The 22,342-nt window shown below is 42.8% G+C and overlaps 1 long non-coding RNA gene across 1 annotated transcript in view; it reads left to right on the top strand.

Moving 5' to 3' along the window:
• Positions 1-1,675: 1,675 nt before the first annotated feature.
• The window catches only part of LOC109315577, a 115,904-nt gene continuing 95,237 nt past the window's right edge, over positions 1,676-22,342 (top strand). Inside the window, exon 1 of the long non-coding RNA XR_002102543.1 lies at positions 1,676-1,828. This is a non-coding gene — a long non-coding RNA (uncharacterized LOC109315577). The remainder of the gene's footprint in view (positions 1,829-22,342) is intronic.

Raw genomic sequence — 22,342 nt, 5'->3', positions numbered from 1 at the left:
CCCTGTTGGTGGGGCCATCAGGGTCCCCCCCCCACAGTCCCTTCCCCTCTCCTTCAGCACCCCCGACCCCTTACTCACTGAAACATGTGGCCTGGCCGGTTGCGTGTTTTAGCACCAGGGTGAGGGGCAACCATAGGGGTTGGGGGGCCTCTAGCTTTTTTTTACTCTGCTTTTTTGAGATCCCTGGATATCCAGGGGTCTAATTTTCAACTCTTGCTGCACATTTGCAGCGTGGGGAACATTTTTTTGTTCCCGCATGTGCCTGTTGCCCCGCCTCAAAGGGGTTTGAGGCTGGACAAGAGGCACGTGCGTGCTCATGTGGATGTACTCTTTGGGTCCTACTCTGCATCCAGCTTCCTACCCACCTAAACGTCAAGCAGTTAAACCCACAATCCTACAATTTTCCAGTGAAGACATTATGGGATCATATGACTTTGATGATTGGAAAAATAATAAGATTGTAGTAGTACCTTGTAAATACTAGGTGTAGCCTCTACAATCTCTTTTAACCAGTCAAACATCATTAACACATACAGCCCGGAGTTTGGAACAAAAATATCAGATATTAAAGGGGATTTATAGTTTAAATAAATATGAGGAGAATGAAGGCGAAGATCCTAGTTAAAAGCACAATAAAAAAGGAGTAGCTACTTAGCCCAAAATGGATTCATTTTATCAGTCAAGCTTGCAATTTTGCTGTTAAAATCAAGACTGCTAGCCATGAGGAAAATAGTTAAAAAGGACTCTCTGATTAGCTGTAAAAGTAGGTTACTGTGTGTATTTCAAAGAGACTTAATGTACATGTGCAGAATCTGCATTTATTGGAAAGAATAGTCATGACTTCAAATGAGTCATTATTCAGTCTTTCTGGTCAGTGATCTGTAAATGGAAAAGCCCAAAAGGTTTTTAACGTGATAATCATAATTATGATTATAAAGAACCTACGCTCCCCTGGTGAATGGTGCTGTGGAGAGCCAAATCACGGTAGATGAACACAAGTGGTGCTGGTCAGATTATGAGAGGGGAAGCTGGCTCTATGTTAGAATCCCAGTCAAGACATAACTTCCTTCCTTTCATAGGTACCCTTCCCATAAACCAAAAGGGGACACAACCAGAGCTAGAACTAAAAAAGCCCAGCTATTTAAATCCTCTTAAAATCCACAGTAATTTTATAGTGTTTGGAGGTAGCTCAGCCAGTCAGACACATGAAAAATACTATAGGCTAGATATTGCTACTCTGGCATTGAGAAGTCGCTTCGTGTAAGCAGCTTCAGTAAAATGAATAGGGCTATTCAGCCAGAGTAAAAGTAGTAGAACCTACCCCTAGTGACTTGCCCATAAGTCTTCCCCCATTGACCCATCATGAAAAGCTAAATAAAAATCAAGTAACAACTGCCAAAAAGCTTCTGTAGCCTATTTGACATACAATTAAATCCTGTTGATTTGATTAATAAATCCAGTTCAAATATAACATTATATAAGTATAACGTTTTGCCCAGTTCTGCTTCTACAGTCCTAACAGAGCTGGCACTTCCTCAGAGGAATGCCTGAGTCCTGTGCCCCCGCCACAGAAGAAGGTGCAAACTCCAGTCTTGTATTGTTTTCCATGACCTGACAGCATTTTCTCTTTTCAGACTGAAAATAAACAGAAAAGACCTCGCCTTGGAGTGGCTTGTCAGTCTGGGAAAGCAAAGAAAGCAAATCTCATGGAAAGTGGGATGAGCCCATATAACTTTTTGGGATACTTTGCCCTTTTATATGCACAAAGCTTAGAAAATCAAGTTAGTGTCAGCTGTAACTTGCAGTGACCAAGCTCTTGTGGTTTCAGGTCAGACAATTAATGTTACTTCTATGTATTCTTTGAGGTGGAATTGGATTTTTGTGTGCATTAGTAATCAGACACAAGCTTAATACCTCAGCTTCATCAAAGTGCTTCTTCTCTCATTGCACTTCATTTCAGTGCCTGTAGACTTATGAATCAACTGCTAATGGATAAATAGTTATGCAAACTGGATTTCTGTAGCACAAGGTGCTCTTCTTGCATATCCCCTCATACAAGCCTTTTGTTTAAACATTTGTAGACTGAAACATCCTGTCAAGCCTCATTCTGTGGGAGAACATATTTGTGAGACAAAGCAATGCTGTGGTCTACCGGGAGGCCTATGACTCTCTCAGTGAATTATTCACTACTTTGCTGTGGTCTACATGCCAGGTCACCGGTGTTCACAGCAGGGAGTAAAGCATTATTCATTATCAGACCTTTGGTTTTCTGTTTTAGGAGGGGGGGGTTTTCCCCTTCATTGCCCTTTCAGGTTTTAACAAGACATTGCATTCTTTTAAACTTCCCCTGGGCAGCCGTTTTTTTGCACTTGCAGAGGTACGACAATAATAGGTGGAAAGCCTGAGCAGTTGTAAATTGTAGCAGTTAATGTCAAATTGATGGGGCAGTGATCAAATGAAGTTCATAACCACAGAATGCAACCTGGGGGTGGAATGCTGTTTCAAAGATTTCTAATGACAGGGTTATAAAATCATAAAATAGAAGGCCTTTTTTCCACCATGAAAGTTAAAAAGAATTTATTTTGGGTGACCAAAGGTATTAACAAGGTTGGAACTGGACTTTTATAAGTCATGTGGTACAATTGCTAATCGATGAGAAGACTGACCATTTCAGTTTGAAAAGGCATTGAGGAAACAACACCTTCATTATTACAGAAGAACTAGAAAAGGTCCAGAGGAGGGCTACAAGGATGAATAGGGGCATGGCATGGAGGGGCTTCCATATGATGTGAGACTAAAAAGGCTAGACCTTTTCTGTTTAGAGAAGAGATGCTTGAGGGGGAACATGATAAGGGTTTACAAAAATACTGAATGACGAAGAGAAAGTAAAATAACAAAATTAAGGGTTTTTTTTACGCAGTGTGCAATTAAAGTGTGGAACTCATTGCTACCAGATGTAAAAGCTGGCAGCTTAGCTCAATTCATAAAAGGTATTGGACAAAGTCTTAGAGGAAAGGTGCATCAGTAACAATTGAGCAGGGGAGTTAGGGGTACAGCCCCTGAATGGATGTGTCTACATGGACCTATTAATGCAATAAACTCTGATACTTATTGCAATGGAGTTTATTACTCCTAGGCATGTATTTCCACATGCATCAGGGACCACAGTGCAGTGAGCCACGCCAGAGCATCCTGGGCTGGCAGGGGCCTGGGGATCATCCTGCCAGCCTGGGACTGCTCCCTCTGGTTCAATGTGCTTTGGAGGGGCTGGCTGGGGCATGAAGGTGCTTCAGTGTGAAACTAGCCAGCAGGCAGCCCCTGCATGGAAGCACCCTCATGCCTCAGCCAGCCATGGCAGCATCTACATGTACACTGCTGCAAAGCTTTTTGCATCAGGATAGTACTTGCATTTCCAAATACTATCCTGCTGCAGAGTAAATTAGTTTACTCCACCCTAATAGGGGTGTGTGTGGAGACACCAAGACATTTACTGCATAGCTAATTAATCTACCACACAGTAAATGTCTTGTGTGGACACGACCACTCAGAGCTTCCTAGACTTAAATGATAGAGGCTGCAAGTAGGAGAGCAGCAGTGGAAAAAACCCTGGTCATACCCAGTTAACTCTCCCTTTCAGCATCCCCTCTCTGCCACTGGGTGATGCAGGACACAGGGCAAGATAGACCAGTAAATGGCAGTTCTTATGCTCTTATTCCCCTATTCTGGAACACCCTGAGTTCACCTTCAGAGGTCTTTCTTCCTTTGGTATGCTGTTGTGTAATTGGAAACTGCTGCTGTAAAAGAAGGAAAGCAATGCTTGTCAAAAAAGAGCAAATAGTCATGATTTCAGATCTGCCTTCTTTGCCACCAGCATTCAGTTTAGCCCATTCAAATAAAAACGAAACAGTGGACAATGTCATGCAATTAGTACGCAGAGAAACATTTAAAACCAATTAATAATGGACAATATACAGCTGTCTTCCAGCTGGTTGTTCAGCTGCAGTGATACAAACAGTTCAGGGAAGAGAAATGATTAGGTCCTTGAAAATATTGTAAGATAAATATGCATGGGAAAATATTAGACATCCCACTGCAATTTACATATAAAAGCCGGGTACGGTTTATGAGGTTTATGTTTCCCTAAATTCATTCTTGTGGTAGTGGTGGTGGTGGTGGTTGTTGATTTTTTTGGTTTTATTTTTGTTTGGTTGGATGCTATTGGAGTTACAGAAAACAACCTGTCTGAGATACTTTACTTAGGAAAAGGTGATGTCCTGGTTCCCTTGCTTCCACAATGCAATCACTTACTCTGGCACGCATTGTTTAGTGTGAATAAAGGTTAAGAGAATCAATTTCATAGCTTAGAATTTAAGGCTTGACATTTCCTTCACATGGAAAAACACATGGAAGGGGAGATTCCAGCAGAAAATGTTGTGGTTTGACTTGCAGCTTTTGCTGAATGTTTGTTGATGTTGGAGAGGGGCTAGCTGTTGCACAGGCCAGCACAAAGCCGCCAAGTCCCACACAGCCTGGGGCCTCCGTTGAACATGCCAGCCCCTTTTGCAATATCTGCTCTTGTTTAAATATCTACCTATCCATTTTGCGTGCCTAGCAGTATAGTTCCTACAGGAGTGGGCCTTGACCTAACTATTCAAAAACCAGTTCTGTTTTGTGCTTGTATCTCATGAGAGCTGCTCCTGGTAACATTAACTTCCACTTTGATTTACTTTGTAAAGTGTGGAGAGGAACAAGCTTAATAGAGTGACTACTCCATTTTCTTGCCTACAACACATACTTCCACCCACAAAAAACAGCTGCTGGAAATTTATGTGTGCATTATATACAAGAAATATGGTAAAAACAGTGTCTGCCAGTTATTTGCATAAGTAAAAGTAAAATCTATACAGAACTCGAAAGGAGCAGAACAATGAGTAGGCTCTGCTACTTGGCTGCTGCTACTCAGTTACTACAAGGAAAGATTTTTCCCCCATTCATTCTGCCTTTCAAAAACAAGGTAGGCACATCTACACGTGCTATTAATGCACAGCAATAAGCTCTCCCCCAGCTTATCGCTCTGGAGCTTATTGCTACTGGGTGCACTTCTGCACATGTGCCTGGCATCACAGCACATTGATATGAGCAAAGCAGTCCTGGCTGCTGTGGGTCCCAGGGGTCATCTACTGCAGAAGGGTTGGCTGGGGCATAAGTGTGGCTTCCGTGAAGGGCTATTGGAAAGGCAGTTCCCACACTGAAGCAACCTTGTGCCCCAGCCAGTTCCTCCAGCATTTACACATACACATGCTGCAGAATTTTTTCCTCCACAGCAGGATAGTATTTGTAAATGCAAGTACTATCCTAGATAGTACTATCCTGCTGTGGAGAAAATTCTTTTCCTTCAGCTTAATAGGGGTGCATATGTAGATGCTGAGATGTTTATTACATGGCTAATTAGTCTACTGAGCAGTAAACATCTTGTGTAGATGTGCCCAGTATGTATTATATCCTGGTTCATGCTGCATGTGAGAAAATACAATATTCTGTAACTCTTTCCTCCTGTTCCTATCTCTCAACAAGACAGTGAGGTCTTGCAGGGGGGGTCTTGCTTCTGAGGAGCTTGCAGGGGATGCTAGCACTATCCGTCTTTGGGAGCTTATTCAAATTTTCCTACTCTGGCTTGCTTTCCTCTATGCTTCTAAATGGATGGGAGCATCACATTTAATCTACAACCTCACTGACTAAGCATACTTCGAAGGCATCAGAAGCATTCATTCCAGAATTACAATCTAGTCAATTTTTTTAAATATAAGGAGGTATCAGAAATTTGGGATAGGTGCCTACTGAGGTTTATGAAAGTGCTGAACTTCCGTTGAAAGAGAGGTAGTTCATGAGAGGATTTTTGCATATCTTTGCAAATCTGACTTTGATATAGGCCTACATGCACAATGTGCTATTACTGACCAGTTTTTATATGCTGGACCTTAGCAGAGAGATGACTACAAATCAGTGAGGAAAAAGCATGCTCATATGCTAATGTGCAGTAGTATTAGTCTGCTGCGTATTAAGCATCATGCAGAAAGAACTTTAGACTAATGTCCTGTATGGCAGCCTACCACACATTCACTACGTGATTATACAAGTACTAAATTTAATGCACAGTAGGCACTAAACATTAATGAACATGTAGATGTGCCCAGTCAGGTCCAAAGCCCTGCATGGGCTTAATACAGAGATTTCAAGAATTATGCATCACAGATCCCCTCGATTCTTCCCATGGATGCAAATCAGTTTAGTCAGTACAGTATCTCTTTTTGGTTGGATATTAACTAAATTGAATTAAATGTATTTAAACTGAAAACTTTGCCAGTGTGTTTCTGATCTTGGCACTATCAATTCATTGTCAAAGTTGTCAGAGGAAAGCAAAGGTTTCAGCAGCTGGGGAAGGAATAGCTAGAATGTTATGAACGCATAAGGATGCATAGGATATGGGTTGGTGCTAGAAGACAGTTGAATCACTCAGTACTATGGAAGGTAGGGCATCAGTGGACATTTTTACATGTGTTTCTGACACGGTGCTGGGTGCTTTTAATTAGCAAGCTGTGCTAATTAAAAGTGCCTGCACGTCATGTGTACCAGTGGCATAACATGCCTCTGCAATGAGAAAATGGTGGTGGTGTGTCTTGAACTAAAGCACATAAAATAAGTTTTAGTTCAAAGCACACCACTGCCATTTTCTCATTGCGGAGACATGCTGAGGTGCTGATACATGTGACACGTGAGGCTGCCAGAGCATGTCAATTTAAGTGCTCCGGCAGACTCAGTTAATCGAGTCTGCTGCAATGCACTGGATTTCTAGCATGTCAGAGCAGGCTCCCCACATGTGTGTAAGTGCCCAGTCTTTTCTTCCTTCTTTTCAGAGGCTGGAGGTGACTAAATCAGGTGTAGAATGAATCCCCCATTATTCTCCATAGCCACTAGCTGTCCCATCACTAGTAGCCCAAGTAGGTTAGGGGCGGGTGGATGGTGAGCGGGGACATCAGCTCCAGATGACGACTATGAGGGGGTGTTAGTATGGCCCCCTACTCCCAGGAGTTTTTTGCCCAGCCCTAAAAGCCTTGCACAATCCCATGCCCTATGTATCTGGAATGATACCCCCAACCCGAGAAGCTTTGTCATGGGAGTCATGGCCCTGGCCCAAGTGATGTGGGGTGGGGGGCAAAGAGGCATTAGGAGCAGGCTTTGGAAAGCCTGTGCCACTGCCTGTGCTTCAGGGACAGGGATATAATACTCATGCTTTCAGGGAGGGAGCAGGAGCTGCCATTCACGTGAAGACTGTAGAGAGCCCTAGCAGATAAAAACCAGAATCCTCTCCCTTTCATCTCTCTCTTTCCCCACCCCACAGTGGTCTGCGTTCCCTCCCACCCCCACCCCAGGTGCTGAGATGGCTTGTTATGCCTCTGCCTATTGTAGTCCATTAGAGTAGCCAGTGAGTAGTGGACCCATCAGGTTGGTGCTTCTACAATGTGAGTGGCAGTGAAATGTCTATACTTCAAGTAGCTCCCTATTGTTTAAAACTGCCAGAAGACTGGGGGAAATATTGCTGCCTTGTTTTCATAAAAACGATCTGCAATCAATAAGGCTAGCAACTCCAAAGTATTAAAATACAAGCTTAGATTCTGGAGTAGAATTATGGCAGCTTTAGAAAAAAGAACAATTGTGTTTCAACTTCACGTGACTGTGTGATTACATTATGGGTGGCCCGCCAGTAAAAATAACTTGCATATGGAATGCTAATCTTAGATGTAGACTGCTAACCTCAGAGGTAAAATACAGTCTCCTGGTTCTTTTATCTGTAACGTTGTCTTCAAACTAGGAAGCAGAAGATTTATCATTTTTAAAATGTGAGGCATTGTAACCTTGGGGGGAATTTTATCAGTTCAGCTCAGACTTAGTGATTCCAATAACTTGGAGGCTAGGAATTTGTGATCTAAATCTATTTTCCAGCCATGACTATAACTCATGGTGTCTTGTTTTCTTCTTTAAGTGCTACTACTTTTAAGATGCCCACAGAAAATTGCCAGTTGATCCTGGGTGGGGAGGTGCCTGTTGATATGATCAATGTCACATTTTCCTCTTTCACAAAATATACACATGACATTTAAGCAGCCCATGTAACTAAGTTGACCTCTCATTTTATGCTCATCCTGCTTCCCAGATGACCTTTGTTTGTTGGAACCAACTTGTTATACCTTAAGATACATAAGCTCTCCAAAGCAAGAATAGTCTCTCAGTTTGGATTTGAGTAGGACCTAACACTTAGGCTAGAAACAGATGTCACTTTGGTGCGTCCATAACAATTGCTTTGATGGCACAAAGCCAAAGCAAATATAGATCCATACCCTCTGTTGCACCATAAATGCCCACATTTGTGACCCTGTTAAAGAAGTAATAATAATTTGTGCCAGTTTTTTCACAGCAGATGTCTATGTGCTTTATGGCAGGACAGCGTGGGCATCCCAGAGCTGCCTGCTCTCCATATCCAATGTTAGGGAGTCCTAGGGCATGGGAGTCCCTAGAATTTCCACACAGGATTTGGCCCCTCAGTCTCTGGGAGTGCTTGCATGGCTTTCCCTATGTACAAAAACACATGGCTGAGGATCTCTGGGGCATGTCTCTCTAAGTGGGAAACCTTCCCTGGCTTTTTCTGCCTGCTGAGGCATGCCCCAGAGACTTCTGGGGGTGTAACTCTGCAAGTAGGGAACACATTGTCCAGTGTCCCTTAGGATCATGTGCTTTGCTCAGTCAAAAGGACCAGCTGTGCTGGGGCATGTTTTCTACAGAAAATAACCTTTCTAAGGAAGTGATGACATTCAACATTTTCTCTTTTATCTGCTATCTCATATTTCTAACTCAGTCATTTGTTGTAGAACTTTCCGATATACTTGCATTGAATTATGGGTGGCTTTATGTCAGTAACTCTGTTCTCATTCAGCACCACCTTTTTTAGTTTTTTTTTATCTTAAATGTAAAGGGGGAACTGTTTTTTTAACATGAATTAGGAGCTACAAAAGTAGCCATGGAATGGAGGGTGAGTAATCAGAGTAATGCAATGCTAGGTAGTAGTTTCATGTTATTACTTGGCAGTTTATTAAGATATACTTTATTTATCTGGTTGCAGTCTGTGCACTCGATTTAGTTCTCTGCAGGAGTCTGAAGGCTTTTAACATGCAGGAGCTGTGAACTGCAATGGAAAATAAATCTCTTATGGTTCACACTCTTATGAAAAGAGTGTACTTAAATAGTGACTAAGAGCCTGTACATCCCTTCCAGTTTTTCCCCTGTGGCAGGGAATAAAAAAAGCAGAAAACCTGCTCTTGTAACTTGTACTTCACTGTACGGATGGCAAAAGCACTACTGTGGCATCATCCTTCCTTAAACAGTTTTATGGGCTTTCTGTGACGGGGTTATCAATCTTCTTTTGCTTGTTAATCAGCACTAATGCAGTATGGAAGTAGTTTGCATTCCTTTGCTGTGTAGTGGTCCCAAATGATGTCAGACAGAAATACTAATTTTTAATTAAAATCTCACTTTTCAAATGTACTTCACAGTTTACATGTTGTGATAAATACTTAATTCTGACCGTGTGAACTTCCAGATTATTTTGCAAACAGAAAATGTTGCAGCTGTCTTTTTAACAATCTTTGATGTGAAAGCTAAGACTTCATCCCCAAAAGTGTGTATTCACAGATCTGTGGATATTTGGACCATTGATCTGTCATAGCATACTGGGCAATTTTCCATCTCAATAAAGCCCAGGTGTTTCATAACAGAGTATGGTGGAAAACATGTTTCACTTAAAGACTTACAAATCCATACTGTAAACTGTGTACAGCAAACTGGTTTCCAAGTAGTGTTTATGAATGTATCATATGTAAATGCATTTATTTCTTACAATGCTCTTGAGAAATATCGTATACATTGCATGGCTGGAAATTCATTTTAGATTGTCATAGCTGCAGTGACACTAAGACACATTTGTTATGAAGCTGTGAGGATTTGAACCAGCTGATCTAGAGACATCTGTTTGAGGAACTGAATTTAGATCTTCTGAATTCCAGCCGAGTGCTTAAACTATTGAGTGGTTAATTGTGCTTTATTCATTTAGTCTATTTGTTAGCTATATTATATACCTAGGGCTGTGTGAACAACTGATATTTTGGTTTGACAATCAAACTAAAAAGCAAAACATGGTTTTGAGTTGACTGAAAGATTTCTTTTGGAGGCAGTTTTTAGAAAATCCAAGTGCTCATCATCAACAGTCTCTCAATATGAGGATGATAATTGTTCAGTGAATAGGCAAGTAATTGGTGAGTCTGTAGGTGCCTGAAGTAGAAAAACTTCAAGATGAGAGGCCCACCTCAGAAAGCCCAATAGCCCATTAGTTATGGTCCTCTCCCATGAATTGAGAGATATTTTATAAATCTCATTCTGAGCTAGGGATAGAGAAAATTTGAATCTCCATCTGCCACGGTCCCAACCACTGGGCCATATGAGTTTAAGAGTAGGAGGAACCTCATTTTTGAAGTTTTTGTTTTGGGACTTTTGACTGGAATTCATGAAGAGTTTAGGGTTGATCAAAACTGTATTTTTTCCATGAGCAAAATATCAATTGAAAAATAATTCACTCAGCTCTAATTATGCAACTAGGTGTAAAGGAAAGGGCTTTTCTGGAATGAGTTAGTTTTGCCTAAAATGAATGATACAATGTAGCGCAATGTCATGTGGTAAAAGTTGAAAACATACTGTTGAAGGGTGGAGACAGGGCTTACTGAAAAGGATACAATCAAAATGCTGCAGGCTATATTTTCTATTTCTTTTGCTTCACCTTCTGTCCTTTCAATGGAGCTTAAGCAAATGTAGATCCAAATCTATATACAAGTCCCTATAAAAGTACTGTGCATGTTTCAGTTCTTAATATTGTACTGCACCAACTGTTATTTCTCTGAACAAAGCAGTAAAATTCGGAGCTTTCAAATAGGTCATGTTAGTATTATCATGAGTGAGTGTGAGTGGTATCATTTCACACATACTGCATCTCTCAATTAAAGAAAATGCCAGATGTCTGTTAGCAAGACAGCTGGTGGTACTCAGCAACTAAATTTAGTACTGTCATCACCTAGGAGTATAGCCAGGAGATTTTAATGGTTGGAACAACTGATATTTTGGTTTAGCCAAAACAATTTTTAATCACATGCTATTATTTCAAGTAAGTATTATATGCTACTTGTGAATAAGTATGTATCAAATATATTTTACTGATTTTATTTATCAAGTCAAATGTCAGCTGACATTCAACTGATTTTTAAGGAAATTACACTCACTGTCTACATTTTAGGATACAAATAATACAAATGTACAGCTGTGAGACAACTTCTTATGTGTTTGTACTTACAGTGGAGTATAAGTAACTCTTGGACTTTTATTTCTGCAGAAACTTCCTTATAGAAGGGGGCTAAGAACCTTGGGACATAAAGATGAACAGTAATATTATTGTCATTCATTTGAGATGATTACATTTCTTAGGGGAGGTGAAGCCACAAGTCAGCTGTTTAGTTCATCCCAAGCAAAGCTGATCCAGCGTGTTCTGAATTCAGTGGAAACACTCATTATTCCTAAGGGATCACTTTCTCAAGCCCTTTCCAACCCTGTTTTCTATGACTGGCTCTAGTAGGAGCTGGATTAGCTTCTAAATTCTAATGCAACCCTTACACAGTACAGCACTCCAACAAAATTCTGTACTTGCCATCTATTTACGGAAGAAGCTGACTTTAGAGATATTTTGAAGTTTTATCTTTTTACTTTGAATAGTAAAAATGTCAAAAGGTCTTCCTGACTGAAAAATATTGCCTTTATACCATGAATCTGACTGTACAGGCCCAAAAAACAAAGGAAAAAATATACACAACACACATATAAACTTTATTGAGATAACCTAAAATTAAGTAGGTTTTTTTCAGAAATGAGTGTCACCATTTTTAGGTCTTGCTTTTGTGGTCTAACAAGGTAGAAATAATGCTATACTTATGTTTAAATATGCCTATCAGAGAGACGTAGGTGAAATATGTCTTTGCTGCCTCCAAAACTGGTTTCTTTTAATTCTGGTTAAAGTATGACAGAGCAGTTATTTTAAGTGTTTATTACTGGATTCATTGCTTTATTTCCACTGCCAGTTCCAGACAGCAGGGGTCCAAGACAGGCTCTGTTTGCACTTACACTAATCCATGCCTATCCAGGGACATATACACAAAAGGCATTTGCTACAGCTAGCAATTAAAAGATGACTTTAGTACTCTGGGACAATATAAGATGTGTTTAGCACAAGTTGAGGAATGATAATGCTAGATGACTGGTACAAAATGAAGTGCTAATCTTAAAACCTGACTGATATATATTTTTTCTGTCTGAAGCCTGATACAATTATCATTAATTTCCTTCAGTGCTTGTCCTTTTGAAAATACATTACCCAGCAGTGACATACCCTCAGTGCAATGGTTTTGCTTTAAGGGTATGTTAAAGCCTTTAGAGAAATTTCAATGCTGGTTGGACACAGCCAGAGACAGAAAGTTGTTTGTCAGTAAAATCAACATGTGCAGGCTGTAGTAGTGCATATTTCCCTACAGCACCTGGCCAGTGTCTATCAGACTTATTCCAGACAGATACCTTTAGTCATTGAAGGGCTATTCATTTCTTTGTTTCCATGCTGAGGCTGCCTGCAAGATTTTGATTGGTCTTCTGTGTGAATCAAACAATTAATTCTAGAAAGGCAACCAAACATGCTCCAGATGCCAATTAGTCTCAATCAATCACTACTTGAAATTTTAACCAACAGTTGCTGTAAATCGTAGTCTCAGTAAAAATAATTGGAGACATGTACACAAGGGCTGTTCTTTTACTGCCATTCACTAAATTGTTTTTATCTATTGGATGGGGCTAACTGAGCCAGATAGTGATAGATCATATCACCTGCATCTCTGTCTGATGGGGATTAGTGTATGGAATTCCTTTTTTCTGTGAATGTCATCTTCTCCACAACTTTGTTTCCTTGCACTGTAATAGAAAATTTTAGGGGGATCTTTGCCAGGAAAAGATCATGGATTTTTCTCCCCATGGTATTATTTATTATTTGGCCCATAACCAAGCACTCCTCCCACCCTCTTCCAAAGACCCATATGATGTGTACAGGCATTACATTTAGATTGACATACCAAAAGTTAGGTTGATCTAAGTGCCCAAGGCTAGGAATAGAAGTCACATATAAACTGGTATAAGTAATCAGAAACTGGTTTAAACCTGTAATAGAAGTTCAGTGCACATAAACCAGTTTCAAAATGGCTGAAACTGGTTTAAGATAAACTTGGTTGGATTATAGTATCAGACTTAACTGATTAGGTCAAACTGGTTTATGAAACTTCTGTCCCAGACCCCTTCATGGTTCAAGTTAAACAACAGTGTTGCCATGTGATATGGTAACAGGGGCAAGTGCCCCATAAGAGGGGCAGAATTCACCCCAAGTGGCCCCAGCCCATAGGGGAAGAGCTAGTGATGGCCTCCACTTACCTGCAGATGCTGGAACTAGAGCCATGGAGCAGCACACAGCATAGCCATGCCATTTTAAAAGGACTTACTCCCGGCATGTTGGTGGGTGTGCAGGGAGTGATGTAGAAACGGTGTGCAAGGAGCACCAGAGCTCCCAGGTGGTGAAGCCGAGTGGAGCTGGCAGGGGAAGTTCCCTGATGCCGGTATGCCAAAGGTTCAGTGCAGTGGGGTCAGCTGGGGATGATGGAGGCAGCTGTCTACCTCTGACCCATGAGAGATCTTGGTCTGCAGAGCCAGACAGGGGCTGCCAGGAGGATGTGACCCCTCATACACACTTGAGAACTCAGGTACAAGAGCTGAGCTGGGATGGCAAGGAGAGCACCCTAGCTTTGGTGCATCAGAGAATGCAGGGTGCCAGCAGTGGACATGAGAGCCCATGAAAAGAGACACCAGAGGGGTTCTCTCCCTAGACTCTTGTGGCTACAAGGAGCCATGACTATGGTAGAGCACCTCACACCTGGACCACCCATTGAGAGAAGATAAGTGAGTGTGAAACCCCCTGCAAGGCATGGGATGAAGAGCACTGCAGGGCAACATTTCCCCTTTTTTTTCCTTTGAAGCCAGTCAGATCACCCAAGCCAGCACCTGGTGGGGATCTTAAGAAAGACCGGGAGACTAGTCTTGATGCTGACTAGCGGCCGCTATCATTTTAGTTATATATGTCTGCAAGATACTGTTGAAAAATGACTTCAATGGCCTATGGGAAGGATCACTGAAAGATAAGTGACTGGGACAGACTGTTGTTCATCCCGAGTAATCACCAAAACCACGATTTGTGGAAAAGTACCTGTGTGAAATTATCTGTGAAGTTTTGGGACTAAGAATTATTTGCATCCAACTGGACTTTGACTGTATACGTAGTTGAAACAGATCAAGGTTAATGTACCTGTTTAAGTAACATCTTGGCTGCCACATGGATGGGGTGCAGGGGAGGTGGAGCCCCATGGTACATGCCTAAGTGAGCCTTCCTGAGTTAAGAGTACCTCCCGTTATTGGAGCCTCCTTTCTTCAAATTCCTTTTTCTCCATCAAGTCATGATGGGTGAGTAAAAGGGGGGAATTCCCCTTCACAAGACATGCTTCTGAAACTCAAAAGAGGGTAAGTATGGAACATCACGTGTGCACTGAGTAACCTTGATTGCTGCGGTACTTGCAACACGGCCCCTCAGTAGTGGTTACATAGAGTCCCCCAGAATCCCAGCATACTTTGCAGGCCTGGGCTGGGCTGTCTGCTCCAGAGAGTGGAGATGGCTCTGCCCCTCTACTTCCTAGCTGGAGCAGTGAGAGCTGGCTGGAAAAAATTAACCCTATCTTTCCCACTCTTCTCCATGGTACATTCCTTTCAGAGGAATAATCCTGATGCAACTTGCAGGAAGACTTATCTCAGGCCATTTTTTCAGCAGTAGTTAGAGATTTTTTATTTCTAACTACTGCACCAGCAGGCTACAGACTAATTAGAAATGCAGCTGGGTCCGTCTGACTACATGAGACTTGAAAGGGCTAGTTTATTGCACTCTGACCAGTGAGTTTATTGTTACAAGTTAAACACAAGACAGTCAAAGTTCCTCTTGAAACGTGGGGAAAGAGCCGGGTCTACCTGCTCATCCAGCTTGGCAGGGGTAGGGATGCCAGCGGTGACCTGAGAGTGGAAGAGAGTGTGAGTAAGCTTCACACGTGGCCAACAATATGAGGAACCTGCAGCTGGTCGTGGATAGCAGCATGGACAGCCTGTATGTGAAGCAGCTCTGCAGCAAAGTTGGAGAGGCAGAGCAAAGCACACACCCCAAAGATCCTAGGGGCCTTGGCATGCATGGGCAGTGGCTGGCCAGGCACTGGTGTAGAGGTGATGCCATGGTAGCTGTGGGCAGGCATCTTGGAGGCCAGACTAGTTGCATGAGATAAGCCCTTTATGCTTGCGGCTGCCCAGACTGGCTCAAAGGTCCCAGCGGGCCTGGAGTCCAGCAGCTGCCTGCTGCAGGGTTTGTGTGCCTGAAGCCACTGCTGCACCACCAAACCCCACAGATGAGCAGGCACTGTGCAAGGGGCACAATGGTGGTGGCAGTGCCTGCAGGCACATGAGCCCTGCGGCAGGCGGCTATTGGGCTTTAGGCCTGCCAGCACGTTGGAGCCGGCCTGGGGAGCCATGGACACGAAGGGCTTATCCTACACAGCCAGTCCAGCCACCAACGTGCGCACCCACAGCTGCAGTGGCTTTGCCTCCATGCTGTTGCCCAGACAGCTGCTGCCCATGAGCACCAGGGCCCCTGGAACTCTTGGGGCATGTGCCTTGCTCTGCGTGTTCAGCCTTGCTGTGGAGTGGCTTCATGACAGGTTGCCTCATGCCACCACCCCCTGAGCTGTAGGTTCCACATATTGTTGGCTGGACACAGAGCTCGCTCCTGCTCTCTGCCCCTCTCAGGTCACTGTTGCTACCCAGGAACACACACCTCCCCCCTGCCCAGCTGGATGAGCAGGCAGATCCGGCTCTTCCCCCAGGTTTCAAGAGGAACTTTGTCTTCTGTTTAACTTGTAAGTAATAAACTCACTGGTAAGGGTGTAATAAACTAGCCCTTTTAAGTCTCATGTAATTAGAAGGACCCAGCTGCATTTCTAATTAGTCTGTAGTTTCCTGCAGTGAGAAAAAAAATATTTAACAACTGTTGAAAAAATGGCCCACAATACGTATTCATGCAAATTGCATCTAATAGGGTTAGATTCTCCCTGCTTACACTGTCCCTCTGCTGTTTACATTGGCCAGTAGTGGTGATCCCTATGGGACAGGATAAATGGATGCCAGGCTGTCAGCTAGGGTTTGCCTGGCAGGGCGCAGTCCATCCCAGGCTCTTGTTCCCCACCCCCCACTCCAGCCCTGCAGCAGACCAGGTGGCTGCTGGCCAACACACTGCCTTCAAGGTGCTCAGGAAGCAGCTACAGTGCCTAAAGCCACCCATGCATGCATGCAAACAGACACACATGCATACACACATGCACCGCCCCCGACCCATGTGTGGAAGCACACACACACATACACCCACACTGCCCCCACCTGCACACACATGCACCCCATGCTCCCCACAATCCCCATATACACACAACCTCATTCACAAACACACAAGCACATACATGCACACCTCCCCCATTCGGCACTCTCTCACCCCAACACATAACCCCTCACACCTCCGACTTAATAAGTCACTTGCAGGCTGAGTATTCCCCACAGTGCATCTCCCCCTGCCCCTTTCTGCTCCTCCTCCACCTGATACTACACTTCAGAGGAGAAAATGAAGTGGGTCTGAACAGCTGTCCACCTCCTTCCCAGGGAGTTTTAAAGCCCAGGCTTTGCGAGCTGCCCCTATAGATCTGTGCTCCCCTCTCTTCTCATCTTTGCCAGCCTCAAACATCCCTAGGCCTAGGCAAGGCTGATAAACTGGCACTGATGGTTGAGTCAGGACACCTGGGACTCAGGATGGTTGACTCAGGAGCCTGGTTGACTCAGGACAACCGGGAGGCAGACTGCAAGTGACCTTCCTCACACTTCCCTATTTAGCTGAAAAGTCATCAGAGAGTTTGGGTGCAAGATTTAGCATTGCAGTGGCTAGCAGCAGTCATTCACTTCGGGGAGAAAGGGGGAGAATAGAGGTGGTGTTGTGGGGAGGGCAGCTAGTGCCTTGACAGCTGGTGCTTTGGGACCTGAGCTGGGGGAGTTTAAAATGCTTCTCCCCCTGACCTCAGCTGTGCTAGCTTGGAGCTGGTGCCTAGCCATGCCTCCTCCACAAGCAGGAAGGGGGAAAAAGCTTGGGAGGGGTTCTCTCTTCTCTTCCCTTTGGTAATGGCTGGCAGGCTGGGAGGGGTGCTTGGCTGGGAGTGCCCCTTGGCTTCTGGCGTGAGCCACTGCAGGCATGTGGCTACATTTCCTGAATCAAAAGTGAATGTATGTTCATTTGCATCTTAGTTTAATCTCTGTAGCTTAGACTAACCTCCAAAGACTGAATCGATTCAGCCTTGGGATTTTTGACTGCCTATACTTAGCTCAATTATGTGCAGGTGTGCAGGGAGCTTAAATAACCCCAAATAGCACACCCAATCTAAGTTAATTCCCCTAGTGCACTAACATAGCACGAGATCAGTTTAACCCAATCTTGTGAATGCCTATAGATGTTTGCAGGGCAGCCCCAGGGCTGGGAAAGCCTAGCTGCTCACCCCCCCCTTCCCCCCAAACCTAACTGGGCTATTTAGTCTCCTGGTTCTTTCCCTGCCCTGCTTGCCAGCTGGTCAGCATCTCTGGTGGACCCAACAACAGCCCTGTAGATCTGCCAGACTCACTGATCCCACAACCCCACTCCAGATCAGCCAACACCTCACCATGAATCTGCTAGTCCCCAACCTGATCCCACCCACCCTTGTCCTTACCTTGGGTTTCTCCTGGGAGCAGCAAATTGTTGCTTCCAACAGCACTGAACTGCTCCTAGTCTAGGTCTAGGCATCTTAAAGTAATGACTTAGACAAGATTCTGCCTATATTACCCCCATGCCATCCTACTTATTTCAGTGGAATTAGTCTTCTATGTGCTACAGAAGGATAGTGATATCTGGATAAAACTAGATGCCTGTAAAAAGTAGGAGACTACTTATTATTCTCCCTCCTGGCAATTGCAGCTAAAGAAATTCTAGGATTTGACGTTAATGACAAACTACAAGTTTCACTTTTTGATTGTTCTGTTGTTAAAATACTTTTCAGACAGAAGTAAGTATCAAAGGCAATTAGCATATGCTGCTGCATAAAAGCATCATTTTTTCATTCTTTCAGCTGACTGCTCTTCAGTTAACAAGGTCTTAATTTGCTTCACACTTATTGCACGTGTGCTGGAAGGAAATAGATATTTATTAGAATGATATTCAATCAAATTCATCCATGAGGGATGATGGATCTTTCAATTCTTAGCACTGGTGGAGCTGAGAGCTTACTAACTTTCACTCAGTAAGATTATGATGACCTTGCATTTTTAAAGCATTTTATTTCTTGCATTTCCTCACTGCATGAGTTATTAGTTTAAATGGCTTTCCTTGAAAACAACAGGAAAATATAAATAGAAAGCAGAGACAAATTTGCACTTGAAAGGAGTGCATTTTTTAAAGTTTCTTTAAAACAAACAAGGAACTCTACTAGGTTTTACAATTGGAGAAAGCAATAAAAGTAGATTTAGCTTAGCAGTTTAACTTAATTATTTTACTGTATGAGCTGATTTAACCTATTTACTGACTGCCAGAAAGCAAGGGGAAAACATTCTTCCTGAGTTAAACTCAGAGTCTGTTTTGCCAAAAAATAAAGCCAAGCAGAGCAATATACATTGCGTCTCCAAAGTCTAGGCAGCATCAGGAACCCATTTGGAAGAAGAAAGCTTGTTTGTCAGTCTGGCAAGTAACAATGGAAAAGTCAATCATCAACCAACAAGTAAGTTCCCACTAGTCAGTCCAAAAGCCATAAAGAGTCTTAACAATGTCTCCACTCCACTGGGTCACTCTTCTTGGTGACTGTTTTAGGGAGAAATTATTCAGTTCTGGATCTGCTAGCGATGTATTGGGAAAAATAATGAATATCAATATAAAAATGAAATATAATATCCAGATGATTTTTTCATAACATAGATTCGTGTCAAAGTTTTACAAGGGGATCACCCCAAAAGGGCAGGAATTAATCAGCATAACCTTTTTCCAATTATAGCCATTCATTTTTATTAACTAACTCAAATATATTTTTATTTTTACAAATAATATGCATGCATGTAGTATGTGTGTTTATTATAAAGACTTACATTTATATTTATTATAACAGTCAGTCACAAAGTCCCTATTTTCAAAGATTTGACAGTCAAATTGAGAAACTTGTTTGAGTTAGAAAACTGTCATTAAGATCTCAACCTAGGATTATTTTTAAAAGAGCTTTGACTTGAACACAGATTTTTTGAACTTACATGTCTCGGAAATAATTAATTTTGTGGTGCCAAAAACATTCTCTGTGCTCTTATCACTTAATGCTTTAATTTTAAAACTGAAATTTTGCAGATAATGGGATAATGTTATGAACAAATGCCTTTCAGAAAGCTGCCAAAGTAAAAAATCTCTTTCTAATATTTTGATATTTCCTTTACAGAAAGCAAAAAGTATTAGTGAATTTTCCAAGAAAACCTTTATGATTTAAGTGGATGGGTAGCAGCCATGCTGATATTTAATTGAATTATGAACCTTTATGCCTAAGAAATCTCTAAGCAGTAAAAAGTAACAACTCTGAACTTTTAAGATGTCTATGTATATCTTACCATTAAAGTCTTAGAGCTGCACAGGGAGTCATTATGGTGTATTATATCAGGTTCTTGCTTACCCAGAAGGTAGAAGGAGTCACTGACACCACGGATTGTAATATAAATGGTTTAAAGATCAATTTAATAGGGCCAGGTTTTCAAAAGAGTTCAGCACCCAATAGTCCCATGTAGGCAGCTAAATGAAGTGATGACACTTTTTAAAGCACTCAGCTTTTGCAGGAGCTGCTAAATACTGAGGAGTTGATTGATTCTAATTGTAGATAGTGAACTCTTGAAAATTCAGTCCATTATGTTCAGGTTGCAACAAAAATGCAATGATATTAAACAGTAAAGGAAGATTTCTTCATAACATGGCTTATCTGGTAAACTCTTCAGTAAGGCCCATATTCACCATGCTGCTGGCTTGACCACTGGTGCCAGTGTCCTGGCAGCAGCTGCTGTCCTACTGGCTGTGTCTACATGAGATATTTACGGCACAGTAAGTTAATTAGCAGTACAGTAATGTATAGTAAACACTGTGTGTCTACACATGAGGTCCTCTTAGGCTGGAGTAAACCAATTTACTTTGCAGCAGGCTAGTATTTGTAAATACAAGGGTTATCCTGATGCAGTATTTAATTCTGCACATATGTGACTCGCAGGGGAGGCAAGGGGTGGGGACATGTGTCCCCATGAGATTGGCTGCTGCCACCATTGCCACTGGTTTCTGTGGGTGGTTTCCACTCACTGCTTGCTCGCTGCACAGTAGCTGTACCCCGCCCCCCACCACCGACACCGGCTTCTGTGGGCGGTCGCTGCTCGCCACTCAGCTGCTGATGCTGCCATCCACAATTTGGGCCCCGCCACGTGTCGGGAGGCATCAGTTGTTCATGATTCTGCAGCAGCACGCATGTAGATACTGCCCTGTCTGGCTGGGGCACCAGGGTGCTTCAGTGCAGGGCCTGCCTGCTGGCTTAGCGCTGTGCTCAAGCACCCTTGTGCCCCATCCAGCCCTCTGCAGCACACTGAGTCAGGCTGAAGCAGTCCCAGGCTGGCAGGTTGACCTCCTGGGTCCCCTGCTAATTGGGGCTGCTCCAACACAACTCAACACTCTGAGGCCCTGGGCACACCTGAAGATGTGATGCCCAGGAGCAATAAACTCATGGGCAATAAAATTTGAGTTTATCCAGAGTTTATTCATGCATCTTAATTGCACGTGTAGATGCATCACCCAGGATGCAGAACTGCCCAGTAATACCTCTGGTGAAAAGTACCTAACAGACAGGTCTCCTCATCCTGGCTGGGGCCTGCTAGAACACAAGTAAATTACAACATAGTTCATAGACTACAGTTTATATTCCAGGACTTGCAAAGTAATTTTTAAAGGAAGATACAAAGTACTGGAAGTAGAGCTAAGATTATAATGCTTCCTTCAGAAGAACATTAAGCTCCAGGTGTTTACCTTGGAAAATTTACCCTGCATTACCAAAGCAGCTAACCAATTTAGTTCTTAAAATATGTGGATAAGATCCACTAATGTTTAATAGAAGTTCCATGCATAAATGTATGTATACATCAAGAGAAGATTATGTGTCTTCTGGAGTATCCCAGTCAAGTATCTGTCTGATCTGTTTCTAAAAACTTCCAAGGAGGGAGATTCTACAGCCTTTCTGGGTAGCCTGTTCCAATGCTCAACAACCTTCAGATTGAGAAAGTTCTTCCTAATATCCAACCTAGGTTTCCACTGTAGCAGTTTGAGGCCACTGCTCCTAGCCTTGTCCACTACAGCCACAGAAAGAAGACTATCTGGGCCCTCTTTGTAAATGCCCTTCAGTTATTTCAATATTGTTATCATCCCCTGTCAGGCTGTATCCATACATGCGGTTTGTGTAGCCAAAAACCACTTTGAGGTGTCACAAACGCATGCCCAGAATGTGAGAACATGCCTCTTGCTGCAGATTTGATGCACGGGGGCAAAATTTGCTACTGGTAGCAAAAAAAAAAAAATGCTGAGAAAAAAACCAACCCAATACATACGCTAGAGTAGTGTGCACCAGAACAAATGGAGGCTTGGTCCTCCAGGGAGATGCTCTGCTGGTCAGAACATCTGTACTATTTCATTAGTGCCTTGGCTACTTCAACACACCAGGAGCTGGGAGGAGTGGGGAAAGGGAAATTTGTGCTGCTATTTGTACCACTACAAGTGCACATCCCTGCACATTTGGACACAGCTTCCGTCTTCTCATTTCTGGACTAAACAATCCTGTTCTTTCAGCCTTTTTTCATAAAACATGTTTCTCAGGACTCTCATAATAGTTTTTGTAACTTTCCTCTAATTTGTCCACATCATTCTTGAAGTGAGGGGCCCAAAACTGGACATGCTACAACAGAT

Source organism: Crocodylus porosus, unplaced genomic scaffold (genome assembly GCF_001723895.1).
Source record: "Crocodylus porosus isolate Cpor-Errol unplaced genomic scaffold, CroPor_comp1, whole genome shotgun sequence".
Lineage (NCBI taxonomy): Eukaryota > Metazoa > Chordata > Crocodylia > Crocodylidae > Crocodylus > Crocodylus porosus.
This window is presented reverse-complemented; position numbering and strand designations above follow the sequence as displayed.